Below are 23,960 nucleotides of genomic sequence, written 5' to 3'. Positions count from 1 at the left end.
TATCGGAGTGTATTTATTTTTCAGCATATTCTTTAGAGCGTTCTCAAATGTCCTTTCTCAGGTTCCACAGAAACAGTGATTTCAAACTGCTCAATACAAAGAATGACTTAACTCTGTGAGATGAATACACACATCACAAACAGTTGCTCCGAAAGATTCGCTCCAGTTTTCATCGGAAGACGTTTCCTTCCTACCACAAGCCTCTGCGTGCCACTTAATATCCCTTCACAGATTGCTCAAAGACAGAGTTTCCAAACTGGGCAACATAGTGTAAGCTTTAACTCTCTGAAATGAATGCACGCACCAGAGAGCAGTTTCCTGGAGCGCTTCTTTCTGGTGTTCATTTCAGGATATTTCACTTTTCACCATAGTCTTAAATGCGCTGCAAAATACCACTTTTTCAGTTTTAGAGGAATGGTGTTCAAACACTGCATTATGAGAAAAGAGGTATAACTCCTTTAGTGGAATGCGTACATCACAATGCAGTTTATCAGAAAGCTTTTTCCAGTTTTTATTTAAAGATATTTCCTATTTCTGCACAGGCCTGAATGTGCTCATGAATGTCCCTTCATGAATCCGTCCATGATGTAGACTAAAAGCTGCGTAATTGAAAGAAAGTTTTATCTATGTGCGATGAATAGACATATCTATCACAAAGCAGTTTCACAGAAAGCTTCTTTCCAGTTTTTGTCTGAGGATATTTCCTTTTTCAACATAGCTGTCCATGTACTCTCAAATGTCCCCTGGTAACTATTTCTCCAAATGGGATTCCCCAATCCTCTCTGAGAAGAAAAGTAAAACTCTGTGAGTGGAATGCACACGTCATAAAGCATCTACTCAGAAATCTTCTCTCCAGTTTCTATCTGAAAATATTACCTCTTTCACCACAAGCCTCAAAGTACTGAAGAATATCACTTCACACACTAAGCAAAATGTCATTGCTCAATGAAAACAGAAGATTAACTGTGAGAGTTTACTTCACGTGACCTAGAGCAGTTTCACAGAAAGTTTCCTTCTGGTTTTTATCGGAGGGTATTTTTTTTTTTCAGCATATTCTTAAGAGCGTTCCCAAATGTCCTTTCTCAAGTTCCACAGAAAGAGTGATTTCACACTGCTCAATCCAAGGAATGATTTAACTCTATGAGATGAATACGCATGTCACAAATCAGTTGCTCCAAAAGCTTCTGTCTGGTTTTCATTTGGAGATGTTTCCTTTGTTACCTCAAGCCTCCAGGCACAACTAAATATCCCTTTACAGATTCCTCAAAGACAGAATTTCCAAACTGTGCAAAGTAGTGTAAACTTTAACTCTCTGAAATGAAAGCAGACTTCAGAGAGCAGTTTATTGAAATGCTTCTTTCTGGGTTTTATTTCCAGATATTTCACTTTTCGCCATGATCTTCAATGTGCTGCAAAATATCACTTTTTCAGTTTTACAGGAACGGTGTTCAAACACTGCCTTATGAGAAAAGAGGTATAACTCCCTGAGTGAAATATGCACATCACAAAGCAGTTTCTCAGAAAGCTTCTCTCCAGGTTTTATCTGAAGATATTTCCTATTTCCCCCAGGCCTGAACGTGCTCCCAAATGTCCCTTCGCGAATCCGTCCATGACGCAGTTTCAAAACTGTGCACACCATGAAATACTATGCAGCCATAAAAAACGTGAGTTTGTGTCCTTTGTAGGGACATGAATGCTGCTGGAAACCAATATTCTAGGCAAACTATCCCAAGAACAGAAAACCAAACATCGCATGTTCTTGCTCACAGGTGGGAACTGAAAAATGAGATCACTTGGACATGGGAAGGAAAACACCATACACTGGGGCCTATCATGGGGGGGGGGGATTACATTGGGAGTTATACCTGATGTAAATGACGAGTTGATGGGTGCTGACGAGTTGATGGGTGCAGCACGCCAGCATGGCACAAGTATACATATGTAATAAACCTGCACGTTATGCACATGTACCCTAGAACTTAAAGTATAGTAATAATAAAAAAAAAGAAAGTTTTATCTATGTGAGATGAATAGACATATCTATCACAGAGCAGTTTCACAGAAAGCTTCTTTCCAGTTTTTGTCTGAGGTTATTTCCTTTTTCACCATGGCCTCTCATATACTCCCAAATATCCTCTGGTAACTTTTTCTCCAAACAGGATTCCCCAATCCTTTATGAGAAGAAAAGTGTAACTCTGTGCATGGAATACACACGTTACAAAGCAGCTCCTTCGTAATCTTCTCTCCAGTTTGTATCTGAAGATATTTCCACTTTCATCATAAGCCTCAAAGCACTCCCGAGTATCCCTTAGGTGACTAACATAAAAGAATGTTAGAATACTGCTCATTGAAAACAGAAGGTTAACTGTGCGAGCGGACTTCAAGTGACCCAGAGCAGTTTCACAGAAAGTTTCCCTCTCGTTTTAATCAGAGGGTATTTCTTTTTCAGCATATTCTTAAGAGAGTTCCCAAATGGTCTTCTTCTGGTTCCACAGAAAGATTGATTTCACACTGCTCAATCCAAAGAATGATTTAAATCTATGAGATGAATACACACATCACAAAGCAGTTGCTCCAAGAGCTTCTGTCCAGTTTTCATCAGAAGACGTTTCCTCTCTCATCACAGGCCTCCGGGCGTCACTTAATATCCCTTCACAGATTCCTCAAAGACAGCGTTTCCAAACTGGGCAATGTAGTATAAGCTTTAACTCTCTGAAATGAATGCACGTGTCAGAGAGCAGATTCTTACAATGCTTCTTTCTGGGTTTTATTTCAGGATATTTCACTTTTCACCATAGCCTTCAAAGTGCTGCAAAATCTCACTTTTTCAGTTTTACAGGAACAGTGTTCAAACACTGTCTTACAACCAAAGAGGTATAAATCCCTGAGTGGAATGCATGCATCACAAAGCAGTTTCTCAGAAAGCTTCTCTCCAGTTTTTATCTGAAGATATCTCCTATTTCCCCTCAGGGATGAATGTGCGCCTGAATGTCTCTTCGTGAATCCGTCAATGACACAGTTTCAAAACTGCATAATAGAAAGAAAGTTTTATCTATGTGAGATGAATAGACATATCTATCCCAAAACAGTGTCACGGGAAGCTTCTTTCCAGTTTTTGTCTGAGAATATTTCCTTTTTCAACATAGCCATCCACATACTCCCGAATGTCCAATGGTAGCTATTTCTGCAAACGGGATTCCCCAATCATCTCTGAGAAGAAAAGTAAAATTCTGTGAGTGGAATGCACACGTTACAAAGCATCTACTCAAAATCTTCTCTCCAGTTTGTATCTGAAGATATTATCTTTTTCACCATAAGCCTCAAAGTACTCCCGGGTATCCCTTAGCTGACTAACCTAAAACTGTGTTAGAATACTGCTCAATTAAAACAGAAGCTTAACTGGGTGAGTGGACTTCACGTGACCTAGAGCAGTTTCACGGAAAGATTCCTTCTGCTGTTTATTGGAGTGTATTTCTTTTTCAACATACTTTTAAGAGCGTTCTCAAGTGTCATTTCTCAGTTTCCACAGAAACAGTGATTTCAAACTGCTGAACACGAAGAATGATTTAACTCTATGAGATGAATACACGCATCACAAACAGTTGCTCCTAAAGATTCTCTCCAATTTTCATCAGAAGACGTTTCCTTCCTACCACAAGCCTCCGCCTGCCACTTAATATCCCTTCACAGACTACTCAAAGATAGAGTTTCCAAACTGGGCAATGTAGTGTAAGTTTAACTCTCTGAAATGAATGCACACTAAAGAGAGCAGTTTCTTGGAGTGCTTCTTTCTGGGTTTTATTTCAGGATATTTCACATTACACCATAGTCTTCTATGCGCTGCAAATTTTCACTTTTTCAGTTTTACAGGAACAGCGTTCGAACACTGCATTATGAGAAAAGAGCTGCAACTCCCTGAGTGGAATGTGTACATCACACAGCAGTTTATCAGAAAGCTTCTATCCAGTTTTTACTTAAAGATATTTCCTATTTCCCCACAGGTCTGAATTTGCTCCCAAATGTCCCTTCACGAATCCGTCCATGATGCAGATTAAAAACTGCATAATAGAAAAAAAAGTTTTATCTATGTGAGATGAATAGACATATCTATCACAAAGCAGTTTCACAGAAAGCTTCTTTCTAGTTTTTGTCTGAGGATATTTCTTTCTTCACCATAGCCGTCCATATACTCCCGAATATCCCGGGTAGATTTTCTTCAAATGGAATACCCCAATCCTCTATGAGAAGAAAAGCATAACTCTGTGAGTGAAACGCACACGTCACAAAGCAGCTACTCGGAAATCTTCTCTCCAGTATCTATCTGAAGATATTTCCATTTTCACAGTAAGCATCAAAGCACTCCCGAGTATCCCTTAGTTGACCAACCTAAAACAGTGTTAGAATACTGCTCAATGAAAACAGAAGCTGAACTGTGAGAGTGGACATCACGTGACATAGAGCAGTCTCACAGACAGTTTCCTTCTGGTTTTTATCAGAGGGTATATCTTTTTCAGCATATTCTGAAGAGTGTTCCCAAATGTTCTTTCTCAGGTTCCACAGAAACAGTGATTTCAAACTGCTCAATCCAAAGTATGATTTAACTCTATGAGATGAATACACACATCACAAAGCAGTTGCTCCAAAAGTTTCTCTCCAGTTTTCATTGGAAGATGATTCCTTTCTCACCACAAGCCTCCGGGCACCACTTAATATCCCTTCACAGATTCCTCAAAGACAGAGTTTCCAAACTGGGCAACATGGTGTAACCTTTAACTCTCTGAAATGAATGCACACGACAGAGAGAAGTTTCTTGGAACGCTTCTTTCTGGGTTTTATTTCAGGATATTTCACTTTCACCATAGTCTTCAATGCACTACAAAATATCACTTTTTCACTTTTACATTAACAGTGTTCAAACACTGCCGTATAACAAAAGATGTATAACTCGGTGAGTGGAATGCTCACATCACAAAGCAGTTTCTCAGAATGCTTCTCTGCAGTTTTTATCTGAAGATATCTCCTATTTCCCCACAGACCTGAATGTGCTCCCGAATGTTCCTTCACGAATCTGTCCACGACCCAGTTTCAAAACTGAGTAATGGAAGGAAAGCTTTATCTATGTGAGATGAATAGACATATCTATCACAAAGCAGTTTCACAGAAAGTTTCTTTCCTGTTTTTCTCTGAGGATATTTCCTTTTTCACCATAGCCATCCATATACTCCCAAATGTCCGCTGGTTGCTTTTTCTCCAACTGGGATTCCCCAATCCTCTATGAGAAAAAAAGTAAAACTGTGTGAGTGGAATGCACATTTCAAAAAGCAGCTCCTCGGAAATCTCTACAGTGTCTACCTGAAGATATTTCCATTTTCACCATAAGCCTCAAAGCACTCCCATGTATCCCTTCGCTGACCTAAAATTGTGTTAGAATACTGCTCAATGAAAACAGAGACTTAACAGTGTGAGTGGACTTCACGTGACCTAGAGCAGTTTAATAGAAAGTTTCCTTCTTCTTTTTATCAGAGGGTATTTCTTTTTCAGCATATTCTTAAGAGCGTTCCCAAATGACCTTTCTCAGTTTCCACAGAAAAAGTGATTTCAAACTGCTCAATCCAAAGAATGATTTAAATCTGTGAGATGAATACACATATCAAAACACATTTGCTCCAAAAACTTCTATCCAGTATTCATTGAAAGACGTTTCTTTTCACACCGCAAGCCTCCAGGTGCCACTTAATATCCCTTCACAGATTTCTAAAAGACAGAATTTCCAAACTGGGCAACGTAATGTAAGCTTTTACTCTCTGAAATGAATACACACGTCAGAGAGCAGTTTCTTGCATTGCTTCCTTCTGGGATTCATTTCAGGATATTTCACTTTCTGCCACAGTCTTCAATGCACTGCAAAATATCACTTTTTAAGTTTTACAGTAACAGTGTTCAAACACTGCCTTATGAGAATAGAGGTGTAACCGCTTGAGTTAAATGCACACATCACAAAGCAGTTTCTCAGAAAGTTTCTCTCCAGTTTTTACCTGAAGATATCTCGTATTTCCCACAGGCCTGAATGTGCTCCCGAATGCCCCTTCGCAAATCCGTCATGATGCAGTTTCAAAACTGTGTAATAGAGGAAAGTTTTATCTATGTGAGATTAATAGACTTCTCTATCACAAAGCAGTCTCACAGAAGGCTTCTTTCCAGTTTTTGTCTGACGATATTTCTTTTTTCACCATAGCCATCCATATACTCCTGAATGTCCCCTGGTAGCTTTTTCTCAAAACGGCATTACCCAATCCCATATGAGAAGAGAAGTATAACTCTGTGAGTGGAATGCACATGCCACAAAGCAGCTCATCGGAAATCTGCTCTCCAGTATCTCTCTGAAGAAATTTCCGTATTCACCGTAAGCCTCAAAGCACTCCCGAGTATCCCTTAGCTGACTAACCTAAAAGAGTGGTAGATTACTGCTCAATGAAAACGGAAGCTTAACTGTTTGAGTGGAATTCACGTGATGCAGAACAGTTTCACAGAAAGTTTCCTTCTAGTTTTTATCAGAGGGTATTTCTTTTTCATCATAGTCTGAAGAGCATTACCAAATGTCCTTTCTCAGCTTCTACAGAAAGAGTGATTTCAACTGCTCCATCCAAAGAATGATTTAACTATATGAGATGAATACTCACATCACAAAGAAGTTGCTCCGAAAGCTTCTCTCCTGTTTTCATCGGAAGGTGATTCTTCTCTCACCAAAAGCCTCTGGACATCACATAATATCTCTTCACAGATTCCTCAAAAACAGAGTATCCAAACTGGGCAACGTGACCAAAGCTTTATCTCTCTGAAATGAATTCACAGGTAAGAGAGAAGTTTCTTGGAACACTACTTTCTGGGTTTTATTTCGGGATATTTCTCTTTGGCGGTAGTCTTCAATGCGATACAAAATATCACTTTTACACTTTTACAGGAACAGTATTCAAATACTGCCTTACGTGAAAGAGGTATAACTCTGTGAGTAGAATACACACATCACAAAGCAGTTTCTCAGAAAGCTTCTCTCCAGTTTTTATCAGAAGATATCTGCTTTTTCACCAAATGCCTGAATGTGCTCCCTAATGTCCCTTTGTGAATGTGTCCATGAGGCAGTTTCAAAACTGTGTAATAGAAATAAAGTTTTTTCTGAGATGAAGAGACATATCTATAACAAAGTAGTTTCACACAAAGCTTCTTTCCAGTTTTTGTCTGAGGATATTTCCTTTTTCACCGTAGATGTCCATGTATCCTGAATGTCCCCTGGTCACTTTGTCTCCAAGCGGGATTTCCCAATCTTCTATGAGAAGAAAAGTATAACTCTGTGAGTGGAATGCACACATCACAAAGCAGCTCCTCGGAAATCTTCTCTCCAATATCTATCTGAAGATATTTTCGTTTTCACTGTAAGCCTCAAAGCACCTCCGAGTATCCCTTAGCTGACTAAACTAAAACAGTGTCAGAATACTGCTCAATGAAAACAGAAGCTTAACTGGATGAGTGGACTTCACGTGACCTAGAGAGGTTTCAAAGAAAGTTTCCTTCTGCTGTTTATCGGAGGTTATTTCTTTTTCAGCATATTCTTAAGAGCTTTCCCAAACGTCTTATCTCAGTTTCCACAGAAACAGTGATTTCAAGCTGGTCAATCTAAAGAATGATTTAAATCTATGAGATGAATACACACAACACAAAGCATTTGCTCCAAAACCTTCTCTCCAGTTTTCTTCGGAAGACAATTCCTTTCTAACCACAATCTTGCAGACGCCACTTAATATCCCTTCACAGATTCCTCAAAGACAGTATTTCCAAGCTGGGAAAGGTAGTGTAAGATTTAATTCTCTGAAATGAATGCACATGCCAGAGAGCAGTTTCTTTTAAAGCTTCTTTCTGGGTTTTATTTCAGGATATTTCACTTTTCGCCATAGTCTTCAATGTGTAGCAAAATCTCACTTTTTCAGTTTTACAGGAAGTGTTCAAACACTGCCTTATGCGAAAAGAGGTATAAATACCTGAGTGGAATGCACATATTCCAAAGCAGTTTCTCAAAATCTTCTCTCCAGTTTTTCTCTGATGATATCTCCTATTTCCCCTCAGGGATGAATGTGCTCCCGAATGTCCCTTATCGAAACTGTCAATGACGCAGTTTCAAAGCTGCATAATAGAAAGAAAGTTTTATCTATGTGAGATGAATAGACGTATCTATCCCAAAACAGTGTCACAGAAAGTTTCTTTCCAGTTTTTGTATGAGGATATTTGCTTTTTCAACATAGCTGTCCGTGTACTCCCGAATGTCCCCTCGTAGCTATTTCTCCAAACGGGATTCCCCCATCTTCTCTGAGAAGAAAAGTATAAATCTGTGAGTGGAATGCACACGTCACAAAGCGTCTACTCAGAAATCTTCTCTTCAGTTTCTATCTGAAGATATTATCTTTTTCACCGCAAGCATCAAAGCGCATAAGAATATCACTTTGCAGACTAAGCAAAAAGAGTGTTAGAATATTGCTCAATGAAAAGAGAAGCTTAACTGTGAGTGTTTACTTCACGTGACCTAGAGCAGTTTCACAGAAAGTTTCCTTCTGGTTTTTTTTGGAGAGTATTTCTTTTTCAGCATATCCTTAAGAGCATTCCCAAATGTCCTTTGTCAGTTTCCACAGAAAGAGTTATTTCAAACCGCTCAATCCAAAGAATGATTTAACTCTATGAGATGAATACACACATCACAAAGCAGTTGCTCCAAAAGCTTCTGTCCAGTTTTCATTGGGAGAGGTTTCCTTTGTCACCTCAAACCTCTGGGTGCCACTAAATATCCCTTTATAGATACCTCAAAGACAGACTTTCCAAACTGTGCAATGAAGTGTAAGTTTTAACTCTCTGAAATAAAAGCAGACTTCAGAGAGGAGTTTCTTGGAATGCTTCTTTCTGGGTTTTAGTTCAGGATATTTCACTTTTCGCCATAGTCTTCAAAGTGATGCAAAATATCGCTTTTTCAGTTTTACAGAAACAGTGTTCAAACTCTGCCTTATGAGAAAAGAGGCATAACTCCCTGAGTGGAATGTGCACATCACAAAGCAGTTTCTCAGAAAGCTTCTCTGCAGTATTTATCTGAAGATATTTCCTATTTACCCCAGGCCTGAATGTGCTCCCGAATGTCCCTTCACGAATCCGTCCATGACACAGATTCAAAACTGAGTAATAGAAAGAAAGTTTTATCTATGTGAGATGAATAGACATATCTATCACAAAGCAGTTTCACAGAAAGCTTCCTTCCAGTATTTGTCTGAGTTTATTTTCTTTTTCATCATGGCCATCCAATATACTCCCGAATATCCCCTCTTAGCTTTTTCTACAAACGGGATTCCCCAATCCTCTATGAGAAGAAAACTGTAACTCTGTGAGTGAAATGCACAGGTCACAAAGCAGCTACTCGGAAATCTTCTCTTCAGTATCTATCTGAAAATATTTCCATTTTCACCATAAGCCTCAAAGTGCTCCCGAGTATCCCTTAGTTGACTAACCAAAAACAGTGTTAGAATACCGCTCAATGAATATGGAAGCTTAACTGTAAGAGTGGACGTCAGGTGACCTAGAGCAGTTTCACAGAAAGTTTTCCTTCTGGTTTTCATCAAGGGTATTTCTTTTTCAGCATATTCTTAAGAGCATTCTCAAATGTCCTTTCTCAGGTTCCACAGAAACAGTGATTTCAAACTGCTCAATCCAAAGAGTGATTTAACTCTCTGAGATGAATATGCGCATTACAAAGCATTTTCTCCGAAAGTTTCTCTCCAGTTTTCATCGGAAGATGTTTCCTTTCTCACCACAAGCCTCTGGGCGCCACATAGTATTTCTTCAAAGATTCCTCAAAGACAGAGTTTCCAAACTGGGCAACGTAGTGTAAGCTTTAACTCTCCGAAATGAATGCACACGTGAGAGAGCAGTTTCTTGGAACGCTTTTTTCTGGGTATTGTTTCAGGATATTTCACTTTTCCCCATAGTCTTTAAAGCGCTACAAATATCACTTTTTCAGTTTTACAGGAACAGTGTTCAAACACTGCCTTATGAGACAAGAGGTGTAACTCCCTGAGTGGAATGCCCACATCTCAAAGCAATATCTCAGAAAACTCTCTCCAGTTTTTATCTGAAGATATCTCCATTTTCACCATAAGCCTGAATGAACAAAGTTTTATCTATGTGAGATGAATAGACATATCTATCACAAAGCAGTTTCACAGAGAGCTACTTTCCAGTTTTTGTCTGAGGATATTTCCTTTTTCACCATATCCATCCATATGCTCTTGAATGTCCCCTGGTAACTTTTTATCCAGACGGGATTCCCCAATACTCTATGAGAAAAAAAGTATAACTCTGTGAGTGGAATGTACATGTCACAAGGCATCTCCTCGAAAATCTTCTCTCCAGTATCTATATGAAGAAATTTCCATTTTCACTGTAAGTACTCAAAGCACTCCCGACTATTCCTTAGCTGACTAACCTAAAACAGAGTTAGAATACTGCTCAATGAAAACAGAAGTTTAACTGTGCAAGTGGACTTCTCATGACCTAGAGCAGTCTCACAGAAAGCTTCCTTTTGGTTTTTATCGGAGGGTATTTTTTTTCCAACATATTCTTAAGAGCGTCCCCAAATATCCTTTCTCAGGTTCCACAGAAACAGTAATTTCAAACTGCTCACTCCAAAGAATGATTTAAATCTATAAGATGAATACACACATCACAAAGGAGTTGCTCCGAAATCTTCTATCCAGTTTTCATTGGAAGACGTTTCCTTTCTCACAATAAGACTCGGGGTGCCACTGAATATCCCTTCACAGATTCCTCAAAGACAGAGTTTCCAAACTGGGCAATGTAGTGTAAGCTTTAACTCTCTGAAATGAACGCACACATCAGAGAACAGTTTCTTGGAAAGTTTCTTTCTCGTTTTCATTTCAGGATATTTCACCTTTTGCCATAGTCTTCAGTGTGCTCAAAATATCACTTTTTCAGTTTACAAGCACAGTGTTCAAACACTACTTTATGAGAAAAGAGAGATAACTCCCAGAGTAGAATGCACACATCACAAAGTAGTTTATCAGAAAGATTCTCTCCAGTTTTTATCTAAAGATATCTTTGTTTTCACTGTAGGCCTGAATGTGCTCCCGAATGACCATTCGTGAATCCGTCCATTATGCAGTATCAAAACATTGTAATAGATGAAAGTTTTATCTATGTGAGATGAATAGACATATCTATCACAAAGCAGTTTCACAGAAAGCTTCTTTCCAGTTTTTGTCTGAGGATATTTCCTTTTTTACCGTAGCCATCCATATACTCCCGAATGTCCCCTGGTAGCTTTTTATCCAGATGGGATTCCCAAATCCTCTGTGAGAAGAAAAGTATAAATCTGTGAGTGAAATACACACGTCACAAATCAGCAACTTGAAAATCTACTCTCCAGTATCTATCTGAAGATATTTCCGTTTTCACCATAAGCTTCAAAGAGCTCCTCAGTATCCCTTAGCTGAGTAACCTAAAGAGTGTTAGAATACTGTTCAATGAAAACGGAAACTTAACTGTGTGGTGGAATTCACCTGTCCTAGAGCAGTTTCACAGAATATTTCCTTCTGGTTTTTATCAGAGGGGTTTTTTTTCCAGCATATTCTTAAGAGCATTCCCAAATGAAATTTCTCAGGTTTAACTGGAACAGTGATTTCAAACTTCTCAATCCAAAGAATGATTTAACTCTCTGGGATGAATACACACATCACAAAGCAGTTACTCTGAATGTTTCTCTCCCGTTTTCATCGTAAGACGTTTCCTTTCTCAACACAAGCCTCTGGGTTCAACTTAATATCCCTTCACAGATTCCTCAAAGACAGTGTTTCCAAACTGGTCAATGTAGTGTAAGCTTTAACTCTCTTAAATGAATGCACACGTCAGAGAGCAGTTTCTTGGAATGCTTCTTTCTGGGTTTGATTTTCGGATATTTCACTTTACACCACAGTCTTCAATGTGCTGCAAAATATCACTTTCTCAGTTTTACAGGAACAGTGTTCAAACACTGCTTTATGAGATAAGAAGTGTAACTCTCTGAGTGGAATGCACACATTACAAAGAAGGCTCTCTGAAAGCTTCTCTCCAGTTTTTATTTGAAGATATTTCCTATTTCCCCACAGGCATGAATGTGCTCCCGAACGTCACTTGGCGAATCCGTCCAAGATGCAGTTTCAAAACGGCGTTATAGAAAGAGAGTTTTATCTATGTGATATGAATAGACATATCTATCACAAAGCAGTTTCACAGAAAACTTCTTTCCAGTTTTTGTCTGAGGATATTTCGTTTTCAGCATAGCTGTCCAATATTCCCGCATGTCCCCTCGTAACTTATTCACCAAAGGGGATTCCTCAATCCTCTATGAAAGAAAAGTATAACCATGTGAGTAGAAAGCACACGTTACAACGCAGCTCTTGGGAATATTATCTCCAGTTTCTATCTGAAGATATTTCCGTTTTCACCGTAAGCCTCAAAGTGCTCCCTAGTATCCCTTAGCTGATTAACCTAAAAGAGTGTTAGAATACTGCTCAATGAAAACAGAAGCTTTACTGTGCGAGTGGACTTCACATGACCTAGGGCAGTTTCGTGGAAAGCTTCCTTCTGGTTTTTATCAGATTGTATTTCCTTTTCAGCATATTCTTAGAGCGTTCCCAAAAGTCCTTTCTCAGGTTACACAGTAACAGTGATTTCAAACTGCTCAATTCGAAGAATGATTTAACTCTATGAGATGAATACACACATCACAAAGCAGTTGCTCCAAAAGCTTCTCTCCCGTTTTCATTGGATTATGTTTCCTTTCTCTCCACAAGCCTCCTGGCACCCCTTAATATCCCTTCAGAGATTCCTCAAAGACAGAGTTTCCAAACTGGGCAACGTAGTGGGAGTTTTAACTCTCTGAAATGAATGCTCTCATCAGAGAGTAGTTTCTTGGAATGCTTCTTTCTGGGTTTTATTTCAGGATATTTCACTTTTTGCCATAGTCTTCAATGTGCTGCAAAACATCACTTTTTCAGTCTTTCAGGTACAGTGTTCAAACGTTGCCTTATGAGAAAAGAGTTACAACTCCCTGAGTGGAATGCACACGTCAAAAAGCAGCTCCTCGGAAATCTTCTCTCCAGTACCTATCTGAAGATATTTCCATTTTCACCATAAACCTCAAAGCGCTCCCCAATATCCAGTGACTGACAAACCTAAAAGAGTTTTAGAATACTTCTCAATGAAAACAGAAACATAACTGTGCAAGTGGAATTCACGTGACCCAGAGCAGTTTCACAGAAAGTTTCCTTCTGGTTTTTATCAGAGGGTATTTCTTTTTTAGCATATTATTAAGAGTGTTCCCAAATGTCTTTTCTGAGGTTCCACAGAAACAGTGATTTCAAACTGCTCTATCCAAAGAATTATTCAACTCTTTGAGATGAACATACACATCACAAAGCAGTTGCTCCGAAAGCTTCTCTCCAGTTTTCATCGAAAGACATTTCCTTTCTCACCAGAAGCCTCTGGGCACCACTTAATATCCCTTCCCAGATTCCTCAAAGACAGTGTTTCCAACCGGGCAATGTAGTGTAAGCTTCAACTCTCTGAAATGAATGCACACATCAGAGAGTAGTCTCTTGGAATGTTTCTTTCTGGGTTTTATTTCAGGATATTTACACTTCTTTTTGGGTTTAGTTCAGGATATTTCACTTTTCGCCATAGTCTTCATTGCGCTGCAAAATATAACTTTTTCAGTTTAACAGGAACAGTGCTCAAACACTGCCTTATGAGAAAAGAGGTATAACTCCCTGATGGAAAGCAAATTTCACAAAGCAGTTTGGTCAGAAAGCTTCTCTATAGTTTTTATCTGAAGATATGTCCTATTTTCACACAGGCCTGAATGTGCTCCTGAAGGTCCCTTCAAGAACCCATCCATGATGCAGATTCAAAACTGCGTAATGGAATGAAAGTTTTTTCTATGTGAGATGCCTAGACATATCTATCACAAAACAGTTTCAGAGAAAGCTTCTTTTCAGTTTTTGTGTGAAAATACTTCCCTTTTCACCATAGCCTTCCATATACTCCCAAATGTCCCCTGGTAGCTTTTTCTCCAAACGGGATTCCCCTATTCTCTATGAGAAGAAAGGTATAACTGGGTGAGTGAACACATCACAGAGCAGCTCCTCGGAAATCTTCTCTCCAGTGTCTAGCTGAAGAAATTTCCGTTTCCACCGTAAACCTCAAAGCGCTCCCAAGTATCCCTTAGTTGTCTATCCTAAAACATTGTTAGAATACTGCTCAATGAAAACAGAAGCATAACTGTGTGGGTGGACTTCCCGTGACCTAGAGCAGTTTCACAGAAAGTTTCCTTTTGGTTTTTATCAGAGGGTATTTCTTTTTCAGCATGTTCTTAATATTCAGAAGACGTTTCCATTCTCACCACAAGAGTCCAGGCGTCACTTAATATCCCTTCACAGATTCCTCAAAGACAGAATTACTGAGGTGGGCAATGTAGTGTAAGCTTTATCTCTCTGAAAGGAATACACAAGTCAGAGAGCAGTTTCTTGGAAGGCATCTTTCTGGATTTTATTCCAGGTTATTTCACTTTTCACCATAGTGTTCAATGCGCTGCAAAATATCACTTTTTCATTTTTACAAGAACAGTGTTCAAACACTGCCTTATGAAAGAAGAGGTATAACTCCCTGAGTGGAATACACACATAACAAAGCAGTTTCTCCAAAACCTTCTCTCCAGTTTTTATCTGAAGATAGCTCCTATTTCCCCACACTCCTGAATGGACTCCCGAACGTCACTTTGCGAATCCATCCATGACGCAGTTTCAAAACTGCATAAAAGAAAGTAAAATTTTTCTATGTGAGATGAATAGGCATATCTATCACAAAGCAGTTTCTCTGAAAGCTTCTTTCCAGTTTTTGTTTGAGGATATTTCCTTTTCCACCATAGCCGTCCAGATACTCCTGAATGTCCCCTGACAGCTTTTTCTCCAAGCGGGACTCCCCAATCCTCTATGAGAACAAAAGTATAACTCTGTGAATGAAATGCAAAAGTCTCAAGGCAGCTCTTCGGAAATCTCTCCAGTATCTATCTGAAGATATTTCCGTTTTCACCATAAGCCTCAAAGCGCTCCCGAGAATCCCTTAGCTGAATAACCCCAAACAGTGTTAGAATACTGCTCAATTAAAACAGAAGTTTAACTGTGCAATTGGACTTCACATGACCTAGAGCAGTTTTTCAGAAAGATTCCTTCTTTTTTTTTATCGGAGGGTATTTTTTCTCAGCATATTCTTAACAGCATTCCCAAATCTCCTTTCTCAGGTGCCACGGAAACAGTGATTTCAAACTTCTCAATCCAAATACTGGTTTAACTCTAAGAGATGAATACACATATCTCAAAACAATTGCTCCAAAACCTACTCTCCAGGTTTCATCGGAAGATATTTGCTTTCTCACCAGAAGCCTCCAGGCGCCACTTAATATCCCTTCACAGATTCTTCAAAGAACAGGGATTCCAAATCGAGCAAAGTAGAGTAAGCTTTACTCTCTGAAATGAATGCACAAGTCAGAGAGCAGTCCCTTTGAACGATTTTTTCTGGGTTTTATTTTCTGATATGTCACTTTTCACCATAGTCATCAATGCACTGCAAAATATCACTTTTTCAGCTTTACAGAAACAGTGTTCAAACACTGTTTTATGAGAAAAGAGGTATAACTACCTGAGTGGATTAAACACATCACAAAGCAGTTTCTCAGAAAGCTTCTCTCCAGTTTTTATCTGGAGATATTTCCTTTTTCAAAATAACCGTGCTCATACTCCTGAACGTCCCCTGGTAGCTTTTCTTCCAAATGGGATTCCCCTATCCTCTATGAGAAAAAAAGTATAACTCTGTGAGTGGAATGCACACGTCACAAAGCACCTCCTCGGAAATCTTCTCTCTGGTATCTATCTGAAGATATTTCCACTTTCACCATAAGCCTCAAAGTGCTCCCGAGTATCCCTTAGCTGACTAACCTAAAACAGTGTTAGAATACCGCTCAATGAAAACAGTAGCTTAACGGTGCGAGTGGACTTCAAGTGACCTATAGCAGTTTCACAAAAAGTTTCCTTCAGGTTTTTATCAGAGGGTATTGCTTTTTCAGTACATTCCTAAAATCGTTCAAAAATTTCTCAGGTTCCACTGAGACAGTGATTTCAAACTACTCAATCCAAGGAATGACTTAATTCTATGTGATGAACACATGCATTACAAAGAGTTGCTCTGAAAGCTTCTCTCCAGTTTTCATCGGAAGACGTTTCCTTTCTCACCACAAGTCTCCGGGCGCCACTTAATATCCCTTCACAGATTCCTGAAAGACAGTGTTTCCAAACTGGTCAACGTAGTGTAAGCTTTAACTCTCTTAAATGAATGCACACGTCAGAGAGCAGTTTCATGGAATGCTTCTTTCTGGGTTTTATTTCCAAATGATTCACTTTTCACCATAGTCTTCAATGTGCTGCAAAACATCACCTTTTCAGTTTTACAGAAACAGCGTACAAACACTACCTTATGAGTAAAGACATATAACTCCCTGAGCAGAATGCACACATCACAAAGCAGTTTCTCAGAAAGCTTCTCTCCAATATTTATCTGAAGATATTTCCTATTTCCCTACAGGCCTGAATGTGCCTCTGAACGTCACTTCATGAATCAGTCCATGATGCAGTTTCAAATCTGCGTAATAGAAAGAAAGTTATATCAATGTGAGATGAATAGTTATATCTGTCACAAAGCAGTCTTACAGAAAGCCTCTTTGCAGTTGCTGTCGAAGGATACTCCATGTTTCACTATCAATGTGCATATACTCACAAATGTCTCCTGGTAGCGTTTTCCCCAAAAAGAATTCCCCAATCCTCTATGAGAAGGAAAGTTTAACTCTGTGAATGGAATGCACACGTCACAAAGCAGCCCCTCAGAAATCTTCTCTCCAGTATCTATCTGAAGATATTTCCGTTTTCATCATAAGCCTCAAAGTGCTCCTGAGTATCCATTAGCTGACTAACCTAAAACAGTGTTAGAATACTGCTCATTGAAAACAGAAGATTAACTGTGCGAGTGGAATTCACGTGACCTAGAGCAGTTTCACAGAAAGGTTTCTTCTGGTTTTTATTGGAGGGTATTACCTTTTCAGCATATTCTTAAGAGTTTTCCGAAATGTCCTTTCTCAGGTTCCATAGAAACAGTGATTTCAAACTGCTCAATCCAAAGAATGATTTAACTCAATGAGATGAATACACACATCACAAAGCAGTTTCTCTGAAAGTTTCTCTCCAGTTTTCATTGGAAGACGTTTCCTTTCTCACCACAAGCCTCCAGGTGCCACTAAATATCCCTTCCCAGATTCTTAAAAGACAGGGTTTCCAAACTGTGCAATGTAGTGTCAGCTTTAACTCTCTGAAATGAATGTACACGTCAGAGAGTAGTTTCTTGTAATGCTTCTTTCTGGTTTTTCTTTCCAGATATATCACTTTTTGCTATAGTCTTCAATGATCTGCAAATATCACTTTTTCAGTTTTACAGAAACAGTGTTGAAACACTACCTTATGAGGAAAGAGATATAACTACCTGAGTGGAATGCACACATCGCAAAGCAGTTTCTCAGCAAGCTTCTCAGCAGTTTTTATCTGGAGATATTTCCTATTTCAACACAGGCCTGAATGTGCTCCAGAATATCCCTTCATGAATCCGTCCATGATGCCATTTCAAAACTGCGTAATAGAAAGAATGTTTTATCTCTGCAAGACAAATGGACATATCTATCACAAAGCAGTTTCAGAGAATGCTTCTTTCCAGTTTTTGTCTGAGGATACTTCCTTTTTCACCATAATCGTCCATATACTTCAGAATGTCCCCTGGTAGCGTTTTCTCCAAATGGGATTCCCCAATCCTCTATGAGAAGAACGTTTTAACCCTGTGAATGGAATGCACATGTCACAAAGCACCTCTTTGGAAATCTTCTCTCCAGTATCTATCTGAAGATATTTCTGTTTTCACCGTTAGACTCAAAGTGTTCCCGAGTATGTCTTAGCTGACAAATCTAAAACAGTGTTAGAATACTGCTCAATGAAAACCAAAGTTTAACTGTGCAAGTGGAATTAACGTGACCTAGAGCAGTTTTACTGAAAGGTTCCTTCTGGTTTTTATTGGAGGGCATTTGTTTTTCAGCCTATTCTTAAGAGCATTCCCAAATGTTCTTTCTCAGGATCCAGAGAAACAGTGATTTCAATCTTCTCAATCCAAATAATGATTTAACTCTAGCAGATGAATACACACATCACAAAGCCGTTACTCTGAAGGCTTTTCTGCAGTTTCCATCAGAAGACGTTTCCTTTCTCACCACAAGCCTATGGGTGCCACTAAATATCCCTTCACAGATTCCTCAAAGACAGAGTTTCCTAACTGGGCAATGTAGTCTAAGCTTTATCTCTCTGAAGTGAATGCACATGTTGCAGAGCAGTTTCATGGAATGCTTCTTTCTGGGTTTTATTTCAGGATGTTTCACTTGTCACCATAGTCTTCAATGCGCTGCAAAATATCACCTTTTCAGTTTTACAGGAACAGCGTTCAAACACTGCCTTATGAGAAAAGAGGTATAACTTCCTGAGTGGAATGCACACATCACAAAGCAGTTTCTCAGAAAGCTTCTCTCCTGTTCTTATCTGGAGGTATTTCCTATTTCCCCACAGGCCTGAATGTGCTCCTGAATGTCCCTTTGCGAATCCATCCATGACTAACTTTCAAAACTGCGCAATAGTAAGAAACTTTTTCTATGTGAGATGAATAGAAAAATCTATCACAAAGCAGTTTCATAGAAAGCTTCTCTCCAGTTTTTATCTGGAGATATTTCCTATTTCCCCACAGACCTGAATTTGCTCCTGAATGACCCTTCACGAATTTGACAATGATGCACCTTCAAAACTGCATAATAGAAATTTTTATTTATGTGAGATGAATAGAAATATCTATCAAAAAGCAATTCACAGAAAGCTTCTTTCCAGTTTTTGTCTGAGGAAACTTCCTTTTTCACCATAGCTGTCCATATACTATTGAATGACCCTGGTAACGTTTTATCTAAATGGGGTTCCCCAATCCTCTAACAGAGGAGAAGTATAAACTTGTGGGTGGAATGCAGTTTCAGAGAACATTTATTTCCTGTTTTTGTCTGAGGAAACTTTTTTTTTCACCATAGCCGTCCATATACTCCCAAATGTACCCTGGTAGCATTTTCTCCTAACGGGATTCCCCAATCCTCTATGAGAAGAAAGGTATAATTCTGTGAGTGGAATGCACACATCACAAAGCAGCTCCTCAGAAATCTTCTCTCCAGAATCTATTTGAAGATATTTCCATTTTCACCGTAAACCTCAAAGCGCTCCCGAGTATCCCTTAGCTGACTAACTTAAACAGTGTAGGACACTGCTCAATGAAAACAAAAGCTTAACTGTGTGAGTGGAATTCACATGACTTAGAGCAGTTTCACAGAAAGTTTCCTTCTGGTTTTTATCGGAGGGTATTTCATTTTCAGCATATTCTAAAGAGCGTTACCAAATGTCCTTTCTCTACTTCCACAGAAACAGTGATTTCAAACTGCTCAATCCAAAGAATGATTTACCTCTATGAGATGAATACACACATCACAAAGCAGTTGCTCTGAAAGCTTCTCTCCAGTTTTCATTGGAAGACATTCCCTTTCTCACCACAAGCTTCCAGGCGCCACTTAATATCCCTTCACAGATTCTTCAAGGACAGATTTTCTAAACTGGGTAACGTAGTGTAAGCTTTAACCCTCTGAGGCAAATGCACACGTCAGAGAGCAGTTTCTTGGAATGCTTCTTTTTGGGTTTTATTTCCGGATATTTCACTTTTTGCCATAGTCTTCAAGGTGCCGCGAAATATCACTTTTTCAGTTTTACAGGAACAGTGTTCAAACACTTCCTTATGACAAAAGAGGTATAACTCCCTGAGTGGAATGTACACACCACAAAGCAGTTTCTCAAAAAAAATCTTTCCGGTTTTTATCTGAAGATATCTCCAATTTCTCCACAGGCCTCAATATTCTCCTGAATGTCACTTCGCGGATCCATCCATGACACCGTTTCAAAACTGCATAATAGAAACAACGTTTTATCTATGTTAGATGAATAGATATATCTCTCACAAAGCAGTTTCACGGAAAGTTTCTTTCCAGTTTTGTCTGAGGACATTTCCTTTTTCAACATCACCGTCCATACACATGTGAATGTCCCCTTGTAGCTTTTTCTCCAAATGAGATTTCCCAGTCCTCTATGAGAAGAAAGGTATAACTCTGTGAGTGCAATGCACACATCACAAAGCAACTCCTCCGAATTCTTCTGTCCAGTATTTATCTAAAGATAATTCCGTTTTCACCGTAAGCCTCAAAAAGCTCCCGAGTCCCTTGGCTGACTAATATAAAACAGTGTTAGAATACTGCTCAATGAAAACAGAATCTTAACTGAGTGAGTGGAATTCACGTGACCCAGAGCAGTTTCACAGAAAGTTTCCTTCTGGTTTTTAATGGAGGGTATTATTTTTTCAACATATTCTTAAGACCGTTCCAAAATGTCCTTTCTCAGGTTCCACTGAGACACTGATTTCAAACTGCTCCATCCAAAGAATGATGTAATACTATGAGATGAATACACACATAACAAAGCAGTGGCTTTGAACGCTTACCTCCGGTTCTCATCAGAAGACGTTTCCTTTCTCCTCACAAGCCTCCTGGCGCCACTTAATATCCCACCACAGATTCCTCAAAGACAGAGTTTCCAAATAGAGCAATGTAGTGTAAGCTTTAATACTCTGAAATGAATGCACATGTCAGAGAGCAGTTTCTTGGAACACTTCTTTCTGGGTTTTATTTCAGGATATTTCACTTTTTGCCATTGTCTTCAATGTGCTGCAAAATATCACTTTTTCAGTTTGACAGGAACAATGTTCCCACACTGCTTTGAGAGAAAAAACGTATAACTCCCTGAGTGGAATGCACACATCACAAAGCAGTTTCTCACAAAGCTTTGCTGCATTTTTCATCTGAAGATATCTTCTATTTTCCCGCAGACCTGAATGTGCTCCCGAATGTCCCTTTGCGAATCCGTCCATGACGCAGTTTCAAATCTGTATAATATGAAGAAAGTTTTATCTATGTGAGATGAATAGATATATCTATCACAAAGCATTTTAACGGAAAGCTTCCTTCCAGTTTTTGTCTGAGGATATTTCCTTTTTCACCATAGCCTTCCATATACTCCCGAATATCCCCTGGTAACGATTTCTCCAAACGGGATTCCCCAACCCTCTATGAATAGAAAAGTATAACTCTGTGAGTGGAGTGCACATGTCACAAAGCAGCTCCTTGGAAAGCTTCTCTCCAGTATCTATCTGAAGATATTTCTGTTTTCACCATAAGCCTCAAAGCAATCCCGAGTATCTTTTAGCTGACTCACCTAAAACAGTGTTAGAATACTGCTCAATGAAAACAGAAGCTTAATTGTGCGAGTGGACTTCACGTGACCTAGAACAGTTTCACTGAAAGTTTCCTTCTGGTTATTGTCAGAAGGTATTTCTTTTTCAGCATATTCTTAAGAGCATTCCCAAATGTCCTCTCTCAGGTTACATAGAAACATTGATTTCAAACTGCTCATTCCAAAGAATGATTTAAGTCTATGACATGAATACACACATCACAAAGCAGTTGCTTCGAAAACTTCTCTCCAATTTTCATTGGAAGTCATTTCCTTTCTCACCACAATCCTCCAGGCACCACTGCATAACCCTTCGCAGATTCCTCAAAGACAGAGTTTCCAAACTGGACGACGTAGTGTAAGCTTTAGCTCTCTGAAATGAATGCACACTTCAGAGAGCAGTTTCTTGGAACACTTCTTTCTGGGTTTTCTTTCAGGATATCTCACTCTTCGTCAAAGTCTTCAATGCACTGCAAAGTATCACTTTTTCAGTTTTACAGAAACAGTGTTCAAACACTGCCTTATGATAAAAGTGGTATAACTCCCTGAGTGGAATGCACACATCACAAAGCAGTTTCTCAGAAAGATTCTCTACAGTTTTTATCTGAAGATATTTCATATTTCCCCACAGGTATGAATGTGCTCCCGAATGTCCCTTCGCGAATCCGTCCATGATGAAGTTTCAAAACTGCGTAACAGAAAGAAAGTTTCATCTATGAGAGATGAATAGACATATCTATCACAAAGCAGTTTCACAGAAAGTTTCTTTCCAGTTTAAGTCTGAGGATATTTCCTATTTCACCATAGCCATCCATATACTCCCAAATGTCCCCTAGTAACTTTTTAGCCAAACGGAATTCCCCAATCGTCTATGAGAAGAAAAGTATAACTCTGTGAGTGGAGTTCACATGTCAAAAAGCAGCTCTTTGAAAAGCTTCCCTCCAGTATCTATCTGAAAATATTTCTGTTTTCACCATAAGCTTCAAAGCGCTCCCAAGTATCCCTTAGCTGAATAACTTAAAAAGGTATTAGAATACTTCTCAATGAAAACAGAAGCTTAACTGTGAGAGTGGACTTCTCATGACTTACAGCAGTTTCACAGAAAGTTTCCATCTTTTTTTTATTGGAGAGTATTGCTTTTTCAGCATATTTTAAGGGCGTTCCTAAATGTCCTGCCTCAGGATCCACAGAAACAGTGATTTCAACCTGCTTTATTCAAACAATGATTTAACTCTTTGAGATGAATACACACGTCTCAAAACAGTTGTTCTGAAAGCTTCTCTCCAGTTTCATTGAAAGATGTTTCCTTTCTCACCATAAGCCCTCGGGTGCCACTTAATATTCCTTCACAGATTCCTCAAAGACAGAGTTTCCAAACTGGGCAATGTAGTGTCAGCTTTAACTCTCTGAAATGAATGCACACGTGGGAGAGCAGTTTCTTGGAACACTTCTTTCTGGATTTTATTTCAGGATATTTCACTTTTCCCCATAGTCTTCAACGTGCTGCAAAATATCACTTTTGAGTTTTACAGGAACAGTATTCAAACACTGTCTTATAAGATAAGGGGTATAACGACCAGTGGAATGCACACATCACAAAGCAGTTTCTCAGAAAGCTTCTCTCCATTTTTTATCTGAAGATATTTCCTACTTCCCGGCAGGCCTGAATGTGCTCCCAAATGTCCCTTCTCAAATCCGTCCATTACGCCATTTCAAAAGTGTATAATAGAAAGAAAGACTTTTCTATGTGAGATGAATAGACATATATATCACAAAGCAGTTCCACAAAGCTTCTTTCCAGCTTTTGTCTGAGGATACTTGCTTTTTCAACATTGCCATCCATATATTCCCGAATGTCCTCTGTTAGCTTTTTCTCAAAATGGGATTCCTCAATTCTCTGTGAGAAGTAAGGTATAACACTGTGAGTGGAATGCACCTGTCACAAAGCAGATCCTCGGACATCTTCTCTCCAGTATCTATCTGAAGATATTTCCATTTTCACCATATGCCTCAAAGCGCTCCCGAGTATCCCTTAGCCAAGAAACCTAAAACAGTGTAAGAGTACTGCTCAATGAAAACAGAAGCTTAGGTGGGCGAGTGGAATTCACGTGATCTATATCAGTTTCAGAGAAAGTTCCTTCTGTTTTTTATCAGAGCCTATTAATTTTTCAGCATATTCTTAAGTCCTGAATGTGCTCCTGAATGTCCCTTCTCAAATACATCCATGACGTAGTTTCATAACTGCATAATAGAAAGAAACTTTTATCTATGTCAGATAAATAGACATATCTATCACAAAGCAGTTTCCCAGAAAGCTTCTGTCCAGTTTTTGCCTGAGGATACTTTTTTTTACACCATAGCCATCCATACACTCCC

The sequence above is a fragment of the Macaca nemestrina genome, chromosome 15 (genome assembly GCF_043159975.1).
Source record: "Macaca nemestrina isolate mMacNem1 chromosome 15, mMacNem.hap1, whole genome shotgun sequence".
Classification (NCBI taxonomy): Eukaryota; Metazoa; Chordata; class Mammalia; order Primates; family Cercopithecidae; genus Macaca; species Macaca nemestrina.
This window is presented reverse-complemented; position numbering follows the sequence as displayed.